The following is a 10,513-nucleotide window of genomic DNA, read 5'->3' as shown; positions in this document are numbered from 1 at the left end:
TTTTCCCCAAATCCCCCTCAAAATGCCCCCAAATCCACCCAAAATTGATCCCAAGACCCTCCCCAAAAACCCCACCCAGGATCCCCCAAAATCCCAAAATCTCCCCCAAATTTCCTCCAATCCCACCCAAAAATCCCAATTTGCCCCCCAATTCTCCCAAATTTCCCACCCAAAAATCCCTAAATTTACCCCCCAAAATCTGACATTTCGCCTCAAATTTAACCCAAAATCCCCCAAATTTTGCCCCAAAATCCCCAAATTCCCTCCAAACCCAAAATTTCCCCCCAAAATCCTGAAACCCCCCCCCAGAATTCACCCAGGACCCCCCAGAATCCCCAAATTTCTCCCAAAATCCCCAAATTTCCTCACCGGGACTCCCACGTCCTCCTGGATTCGCTGCTGTGGGGTGGAAAAGCCCAAATTTGGGATTTTGGGGATTTTTGGGGATTTTCCCCCAAACTGGGGTGACTGTGGGTGGGGGCGGGGCCGTACCTGCGCGCGGGGGGGGAGGGGCGGGGCCGGGGGTGGGGGCGGGGCCTCCTCAGCGCCGTCGAGGCCAGGGCGGGGCTGGGGGGCCACGGGCTGGAGCTGGGCGGGGCTGCAAGTCCGGGATTTTAACCAAACTCCACTTTCTAACCAAAACTCCATTTCTTAAACCCAAAATTTGAGGGCCTTTTTTTTTAACCAATTTTTTTGTGTTTTTTTCCCGCCAAAATTCACCTTTTCATTCCCCAAAATTGGATTTTTGTTTTTTTTACACAAAATTCAGATTTCCCCCCCCCCCCCCCCCCCCCAAATTCAGATTTTATGCCCCAAATTCAGGATCTCCCCCTCAAAACTTTTCCCTCATACTCCTGGACTTTTGCCCCCCAAAATCAGATTTTTCCAACCCCAAAAACAGATATTGCCCCCCCAACACTGTCCTAAAAATTCAGATTTTTGTCACCCAAAATTCGATTTTACCCCCCCAAACTTTCTCCCCCAGATTTCAGATTTTTGCCCACAAAATTGGACTTTTTTCCCCCCAAAATCCAGGATTTTCCCCAGTAAATCCCGGATTTTCCCAAATTCCCGTGTTTTCCCCCCCAGTAAATCCCAGATTTTCCCAAATTCCCGTGTTTTTCCCCCAAATAAACCCCGTATTTTCCCGAATTCCTGTGTTTTCCCCTCAGTTAATCCCGGATTTTCCCAATTTCCCGTGTTTTCCCCAGTAAATCCCAGATTTTCCCAAATTCCCGTGTTTTCCCCCCAGTAAATCCGGATTTTCCCAAATTTCTGTGTTTCCCCCTCAAATATAAATCCCAGATTTCCCAAATTCCCGTGTTTTCCCAGTAAATCCCGGATTTTCCCAAATTCCCGTGTTTTCCCCCCAGTAAATCCCGGATTTTCCCAAATTTCTGTGTTTTCCCCTCAAATAAACCCGGATTTTCCCGAATTCCTGTGTTTTCCCCAGTAAACCCCGGATTTTCCCAATTTCCCGTGTTTTCCCCTCAAATATAAATTCCAGATTTTCCCAAATTCCCGTGTTTTCCCCTCAAATATAAATTCCAGATTTTCCCAAATTCCCGTGTTTTCCCCTCAAATATGAATCCCGGATTTTCCCAATTTCCCGTGTTTTCCCCTCAAATATGAATCCCGGATTTTCCCAATTTCCGTGTTTTCCCCTCAAATATAAACCCCGTATTTTCCCAATTTCCCGGTTTTTCCCCCGTTCCGGGCCCTCACCGGGGCTCCGCGCTCTCTTGGCCCGGGGCGGCCCCGGGGGGCTCTGGGGGGGGCTCAGCGAAGCGGCGGTAGCAGCGCAGGGGAGCCCCAAAATCGCCCAAATCCGCCCCAAACTCCGGGCCCAGGCCCCGCTCCCGGCACGCCCGCTCCAGCAGCGCCAGCCTGGGGCAGGAAACAGCAAAAACTCCAGTTATTGACCCAAAAACTCCAGTTATTGACCCAAAAATTCCCATTATGGACCCAAAAATTCCAATTACTGACCCAAAAATTCAGTTATTGACCCAAAAATTCCCATTGTTTGACCCAAAAATTCCCATTGTTGACCCAAAAATTCCCATTGTTGACCCAAAAATTCCCGTTATTGACCCACAAATTCCAGTTATTGACCCAAAAATTCCCATTGTTGACCCAAAAATTCCCGTTATTGACCCAAAAATTCCAGTTATTGACCCAAAAATTCCCGTTATTGACCCAAAATCAGCCCCCAAAATTCCAAATATTGACCCCAAGAATCAGTCCCAAAACCACCTCAAAATTTCAAATAATGACCCCAAAATCACCCAAAAATTGACCAAAAACCTCCCCCCCCGCCCCCAAACCCGGCCCTGGACCACCCCAAAATCCCCAAAATTTTCCCCAAAATTTCCAATTTCCCCCCAGGATCCCCCAAATCCTCATTAATTCATCCACAGATCCACCCCAAACTCCCCAAAAGCCTCAAATTTCCCCCCAAAATTCCTCTGTATTCACCCAAAATCCTTGAATTTTCCCCCCACATCCCACCAGAATCCCAAAATTCCCAAAAATCCCCAAATTTCCCCCTGAATTTCCCCCCGAAATTCCCGCAAAATCTTTGAATTTTTTTCCCCCCAAATTTCCCTCAAAATCCACAATTTTTTCCCTGAATTTCCCCGCATTTTTCCCAATTTTTTTCCATTTTTCCCAATTTTCCCAAATCGCCCGGAATTGGCCCCAGTTCTCACACGAGGGCGCGGTCGGTGGGCGCGGCAGCCGCGGGGAGAACTCGCTCAGAACCTCCAGGAAGGGCAAATGCAGGGGGAGCCCCCCCGGGAGCCCCGAAATCCCCGAAATTCCCGAAATCCCCGAAATTCCCGAGGCTCCCGGGGGCGGCTGCAGCGCGAACTGGATCCCGTCCCTGCGGAGGGACAGAAACGACACAAAATCACCCCAAAACTGCCCCCAAAATCGGCTCAAAACCACCTCAAAACACACTAAAACCCACCCCAAAATCCTCCCAAATCAACCCGAAAATGCAGCACAAAACGCACCCAAATCACTCAAAATGCACCCAAAACAGTCCAAAATCCACACAAAATCACACAAAATCCATACAAAATCCATCCAAACCCATCCAAATCCACCCCAAATCCACCCCAAATCTCCCAACACCACCCAAAATGCACCAAAATTCCCCAAAATCCACCAAATCCACCCCAAATCCCCCCACACCACCTCAACACAGCCCAAATCCGCTCCAAACCCACCCAAATCCCCAAAATCCACCCAGAATTAACCCGGGGATCGCCCAAAATCAACCTGGGAACTCTAAAATCCCATTTTTTTTCCTTCAAATTCCCTTTTCCCCCCAAAAAAGATCCCGTTTTCCCCCCGAATTCCTGTTTATTTCCCCCCAAATTCCCATTTTCTCGGCCCAAAATCCCATTTTCCCCCCCCCCAAATTCCCATATTTCTCCCCAATTTCCATTTTTTGGTCCCAAATTCCTACATTTTTCCCCCAAAAAATCCCATTTTTCCCCCACAAATTCCGGTGTTTTCCACCCAAACTCCCATTTTTTTCCCCCCAAACCCCCATTGTTTTCCCAACTCCCATTTTTTTCCCCCCAAACCCCCATTGTTTTCCCAAACTCCCATTTTTTTGCCCAAACCCCCATTTTTTCCCCCCAAACCCCATTTCTTTGCCCAATCTCCCATTTTTTTGCCCCAACTCCCATTTGGTTTCCCCAAACCCCCATTTTTTCCCCCCAAACTCCCATTTTCTGGTCCCAAAATTCCATTTTTCCCCCCCAAACCCCCATTTTTTTGCCCAATCTCCCGTTTTTTGCCCAACCCCCCATTTTTACTCCCGTTTTTTTGCCCAAACCCCATTTTCCCTCCCAAAATTCCATTTTTCCCCCCCAAACCCTTGGTTTTTTGCCCAATCTCCCGTTTTTTTTTTGCCCAAATCCCCATTTTTACTCCCGTTTTTTTTGCCCAAACCCCCATTTTTTTGCCCAAACCCCCATTTTTACTCCCATTTTTTTGCCCAATCTCCGTTTTTTTGCCCAAACCCCCATTTTTACTCCCGTTTTTTTGCCCAAACCCCCATTTTTTTGCCCAAACCCCCATTTTTACTCCCATTTTTTTTCCCCAATCTCCCGTTTTTTTGCCCAAACCCCCATTTTTACTCCCGTTTTTTGCCCAAACCCCCATTTTTTTGCCCAAACCCCCATTTTTACTCCGTTTTTTTGCCCAATCTCCCGTTTTTTTGCCCCCACCTGTGGATGCGGAGCAGCCCCGGGCGGTTGTGGCGGCCGCGGGGGCCGAAGAACGGGGCCAGGCGCCGGCCCAGCTCCCGCAGCTGCTGGAACCGGGGCAGAGCGTGGAGCCTCGGGCCTCCTGCAGGAGCAGCTCCGTGAACAGCTGGGGAATAATGGGGAAAAAAAATCACAAATTCGGGAAAATTCACAAAAAAAAAAAAAAATCCCAAAAAATTCCCCAAAAATTCCCAAGATATTGCTCGAAAATCGTCAAAATCAGAGGAGAAACAGCAAAAAAATTCCCAAAATTCACTAAAATTCCAGCCCGGAGCCCCGGGCGCTCCTGCAGCAGCAGCTCTGTGAAAAGCTGCCAGAAATGGGGAAAAAAAGCACAAAATTCAGTAAATTCCACCCCTGAGCCGTCCTGCAGAGGCAGCTCTGTGAACAGCTGGGAAATAATCACAAAATCCAGGAGAATTAAACAAAAAATTCCCCAAAGAAATTCACAAAAAAATTCCCAAGAAATGGCTCAAAAATCGGTCAAAAGCAGAGGGAAAAGGGGGGAAAAAGTCCCTGGGAAAATCCCCAAAAATCTCTTGGAAAAATTCCCCCAAAAATCCTGGAACAATCCCAAAAATTCTCCCATAAAACATCCTGGAAAATTCAAAAAATCCTGGAAAATTCCCAAAAATCCCCTCCCCAAAAAATCCCCCCAAAGTCCCTAAAGAATCCCCAAAAATCCCCAAAAATGCACAAAAAAAATCCCTAAAAAAACCCCAGAAAATCCCCAAAAAATCCCCTAAAAAGGCTGAAAATCCCCGAAAAAAGCCCCAGACAGCCCAAAATTGCCAGAAATTCCCGATTTTGCCCCGAAATCCCCTGGTTCCCCCTGACCTGCTGCAGGCTCAGCAGCACCGTCCGCGCCCACGCGTCCCTGCCGAGATCCCGCGTCAGGCGCAGCAGCTCCCGGATGATGTCCCCGAAATCCCGAAAAACTGGGGGTGGAAAAGCACAGGAATCCCAAAAATCACCAAAAATGGAATTACAGAGGTCAAATCGCTGAAATCCCCAAAAAACTGGGAATTACAGAGCACAGGAATCCCAAAAATCAGCAAAAATGGGAATTACAGAGGTCAAATCCCTGAAATCCCAAAAAACTGGGAATGGAAAAGCACAGGAATCCCAAAAATCAGCAAAATGGAATTAGGAATCCCAAACCCCTGAAATCCAGGAATTCTTCCCAATGTTCCCCCTAAAACCCCATTTATTCCCCTCCAAAACCCCACTGATTTGCCCCAAAGTCCCAGGGCTTCCCCCCCAAATCCCAAGAAAGAATTCCCCCAAAACCCCCAAAACCCCAGAATTCCCCCCGTTCCCCCCTTGCAGTATTGTTTGTTTGATTCCCATTCTCCCTTGCAGAACAGTTTGTTTGTTTGAGTTCCCACCTTGCAGAATTGTTTATTTGTTTATATTCCCCATTCCCACCTTGCCGAACTGTTTGTTTGTTTGTTTATTTGTTTGTGTTCCCACCTTGCCGAAGTGTTTGTTTGTTTGTTTATTTGTTTGTTTGAGTTCCCACCTTGACGAACTGTTTGTTTATTTGTTTGTTTGAGTTCCCACCTAGCCAAACTGTTTGTTTGTTTGTTTATATTTCCCGTTCCACCTTGCCGAAGTGTTTATTTGTTTGTTTGTTTGCTTGTTTGTTTGTGTTCCCACCTTGCCGAAGTGTTTGTTTGTCTGTTTGTCTGTCTGTTTGTTTGTTTGATTGATTGATTGATTTCCCACCTTGCCGAAGTGTTTGTTTGTTTGTCTGTTTGTTTGATTGATTGATTTCCCACCTTGCCGAAGTGTTTGTTTGTTTGTCTGTCTGTTTGTCTGTCTGTTTGATTGATTGATTGAGTTCCCACCTTGCGAAGTGTTTGTTTGTTTGTCTGTCTGTCTGTTTGTTTGATTGATTGATTGATTTCCCACCTTGCCGAAGTGTTTGTCTGTTTGTTTGTCTGTCTGTTTGTCTGTCTGTTTGTTTGATTGATTGATTTCCCACCTTGCCGAAGTGTTTGTTTGTTTGTTTGTCTGTCTGTTTGTTTGTTTGTTGATTGATTTCCCACCTTGCCGAAGTGTTTGTTTGTCTGTTGTCTGTCTGTTTGTTTGATTGATTGATTTCCCACCTTGCCGAAGTGTTTGTTTGTTTGTTTGTCTGTCTGTTTGTCTGTCTGTTTGTTTGTGTGTTTGTGTTCCCACCTTGCCGAAGTGTTTGTTTGTTTGTCTGTCTGTTTGTCTGTCTGTTTGTTTGTGTGTTTGATTTCCCACCTTGCCGAAGTGTTTGTTTGTTTGTCTGTCTGTCTGTTTGTTTGATTGATTGATTGAGTTCCCACCTTGCCGAAGTGTTTGAAGACGTCGGCGGCGGCGCTGAGCTGCAGCACGCCCCGGAGCACGAGGCGGCAGAACCCGGCCAGCAGCAACCGCCGCCCTGCAGCGCCTCCAGCCGCGCCTTCGGCCGCTTCTGGAACAGAAACATTCCGGAATTCTGGGCATTTGGGGAATTTGGGGAAAAAATTGGGGGGGTTTGGGGTCACTGGAAGTGAAAAAATGGGAATTTTTGGGGAGGAAAGGCTGGAAAACGGCTCCGAAATCACTGAAAATCGACCTGTAAAAATTCACAGGATTTGGGGATCTGGGATCTTTGAATTCTGGAAGTTTGGAAATTTTGGGAAATCTGGGGATTCTGGGATCATGGGGAAAAAAATTGGGGGGTTTGGGGTCACTGGAAAGTGAAGAAATGGGAATTGTGGGGGAGGAAAGCTCCCAATAAACCCCAATAAATGCCCAATAATCTCAATGCTCACCCTGGTGCTCAGGCTCAGTTTGGGGCTCCTCACTGACACCAGGTCCAGCAGGGCCAGCCCCAGCTCTGAGGCAGCCCCAGCTCCCCAATAAACCCCAATCAATCAATAAACCCCAATAAACCCCAAAATCAATAAATGCCAATAAATCAATAATCTCAATGCTCACCCTGGTGCTCAGCTCAGTTTGGGGCTCCTCACTGAACACCAGGTCCAGCAGGGCCAGCCCCAGCTGTGTGGCAGCCCGGCTCCGGGCCCAGGCGCAGCCCCGGCTCCCCAATCAATCAATAAACCCCAATAAACCCAATAAATCAATAAATGCCCAATAAATCAATAATTGCCAGTCTCACCCTGGTGCTCAGGCTCAGTTTCAGGCTCCTCACTGAACACAGGTCGAGCAGGGCAGCCCCAGCTGTGTGGGCAGCCCCGGCTCCGGGCCCAGGCGCAGCCCCGGCTCCCCAATCAATCATAAACCCCAATAAATCAATAAATGCCCAATAAATCAATAAATCCCCAATAATCTCAATGCTCACCCTGGTTGCTCAGGCCCAGTTTCAGGCTCCTCACTGAACACCAGGTCGAGCAGGGCCAGCCCAGCTGTGGGCAGCCCGCTGTGGGCCAGGCGCAGCCCCGGCTCCCCATCAGTCAATAAACCAATAAACCCAATACCCAATAAATCAAAATGCCCAATAAATCAATAATTGCCAGTCTCACCCTGGTGCTCAGGCTCAGTTTCAGGCTCCTCACTGAACACCAGGTCGAGCAGGGCCAGCCCCAGCTGTGTGGGCAGCCCGGCTCGGCCCAGGCCAGCGCAGCCCCGGCTCCCCAATCAATCAATAAACCCAATAAATCAATAAATGCCCAATAAATCAATAGTTTGTTGTTTTTGTTTATTTTTGTGTGCTCAGGCTCTGTTTCAGGCTCCTCACTGAACACCAGGTCGAGCAGGGCAGCCCCAGCTGTGTGGGCAGCCCCGGCTCTGGGCTCAGGCGCAGCCCCGGCTCCCCAATCAATCAATAAACCCCAATAAACCCAATAAATCAATAAATGCCCAATAAATCAATAAATGCCCAATAATCTCAATGCTCACCCTGGTGCTCAGGCTCAGTTTCAGGCTCCTCACTGAAACACCAGGTCGAGCAGGGCCAGCCCCAGCTGTGTGGGCAGCCCCGGCTCCGGGCCCAGGCGCAGCCCCGGCTCCCCAATCAATCAATAAACCCCAATAAACCCCAATAAATCAATAAATGCCCAAATAATCAATAATTGCCAGTCTCACCCTGGTGCTCAGGCTCAGTTCAGGCTCCTCACTGACACCAGGTCGAGCAGGGCCAGCCCAGCTGTGTGGCAGCCCCGGCTCCGGGCTCAGGCGCAGCCCCGGCTCCGGCAGCCCCGGGCCCAGCAGCAGCAGCAGGTCACACAGCAAGGCACGTCAGGGGGAAATCCGGGGGAAATACGGTTTGGGGAAAATATCGGGGAAAAATGGGGAAATATCGGGGAAATATCGGGGAAATGGGAAATATGGGAGAAATATTGGAAAATGGGAAAATATTGGGAAAATGGGGAAAATATTGGAGAAAATATCAGGAAAAAATGGGGAAAATATTGGGGGAAAAATGGGGAAAATATTGGGGAAAACTAGGAAGATATTGGGAAAATATACTGGGAAGTATTGGTAAGAAATGGGGAAACATTGGGGAAAATGGAGAAAATATGGAAAAAATGGGGAAATATTGGGGAAAAATGGGGAAAATATTGGGAAAAATACTGGGAAAAAATGGGGGAAATATTGGGAAGAAATGGGAAAAATACTGGGAAAATAATGGGAAAATATTGGGAAAAATGGGAAAATATTGGGAAGAATGGGGGGAAAGAATGGGATTTGGGAATTTTGGGATTTTTTGGGGATTTTAGAGGATTTTTTTGGGGTTGTTGATTTTTGGAGGTTTTTTTGGGATTTATAGAGGCTTTTTTGGGGACTTTTTTGAGCTTTTTGGGGATTTTTTTGCTTGGGGATTTTGGGTTTGTGGATTTCCTGGGGATGTTTTGAGAATCTTTTGGGATTTGTTTAAGGTGTTTAGGATTTTTAGGGTTGGGGTTCTTAGGTGGGGATATTTTGGAGATTTCTGGGGTTTTGTACAGTTTTTTAGGGGATCTTTTTAAAATATTTAGAGATTTTTTTTTTAGGGTTTTTTTAATTAATGGTTGTGATTTTTCAGAATTTATTAGGATTTTTTTTTTTTTTTTTTTGGCTTTGATCTTTTTTGGCATCGACATTCCAGGACCCCAAACCCCCGGAATGTTCACTGGAATGTTCCAGGAGCCTCATGAACCCAGTCCCCTGGGATGTTCCTGGAATGTTCCAGAGTCCTTCCAGAACCCCAAACCCCCGGAATGCTCCACAATGGAATGTTCCAGCCTCCATGAACCCCAAGCTCCCCCCCCGGATGTTCTGGAACATGGCATGTTCATTCAGAACCCCAAACCCCCAAGCTCCAGGATGTTCTGGAACATTCCAGGTCATTCCAGAACCCCAAGCTCCCCCGGAATGTTCAGATGGAATGTTCCAGAGCCCTCCATGAACCCCAAGTCCCCCCTGGAATGTTCTGAATGTTCAGACCCACCCAGGAACCCAAATTCCCCCAGAGGTTCTGGAATCATAGCCCTCATGAACTCCAAGCTCCCCAGGATGTTGTGGAACAATCCGGACCACCCCAGGAACCCCAAATCCCTCCGGAATGTTCAGAATGGAATGTTCCAGTCCATGAACCCCACGCTCCCCCCGGGATGTTCTGGAACATTCCAGGTTCATTCCAGAGCCCCAAACCCCCCCGGAATGTTCCACAACGGAATGTTCCAGAGCCCACCTGAACCCCAAGCTCCCCCCTGGGATGTTCTGGAACATTCCAGGTTCATTCCAGAACCCAAACCCCCGGAATGTTCAGAATGGAATGTTCCAGAGCCCTCATGAACCCCAACCCCCCGGAAGGTTCCGGAAGGTTCCAGACCCTCCATGAACCCCACGCTCCCCCGGGATGTTCTGGAACATTCCAGGTTCATTCCAGAACCCAAACCCCCCAGAATGTTCCAGAATGGGACATTCCAGACCCACCCCAGGAACCCCAAACCCCCGGGAAGGTTCCGGAAGGTTCCAGGAGCCCTCCATTGACCCAAGCTCCCCCCCTGGGATGTTCTGGAACATTCCGATTCACAGAGCCCCAAACCCCTGGATGTTCCAGAATGGAATGTTCCAGAGCCCTCCATGAACTCCACGCTCCCCCCGGATGTTCTGGAACATTCCAGGTTCATTCCAGAACCCCAACCCCCCCCGGAATGTTCCACAACGGAATGTTCAGAGCCCTCCATGAACCCAGCTCCCCCCCGATGTTCTGGAAGATTCCCAAGCTCCCCCAGGATGTTGTGGAACATTCCGGACCCACCCCAGGAACC

Source organism: Melospiza melodia, unplaced genomic scaffold, assembly GCF_035770615.1.
Source record: "Melospiza melodia melodia isolate bMelMel2 unplaced genomic scaffold, bMelMel2.pri scaffold_138, whole genome shotgun sequence".
NCBI lineage: Eukaryota > Metazoa > Chordata > Aves > Passeriformes > Passerellidae > Melospiza > Melospiza melodia.
Note: the sequence above shows the minus strand (reverse complement) of the source record.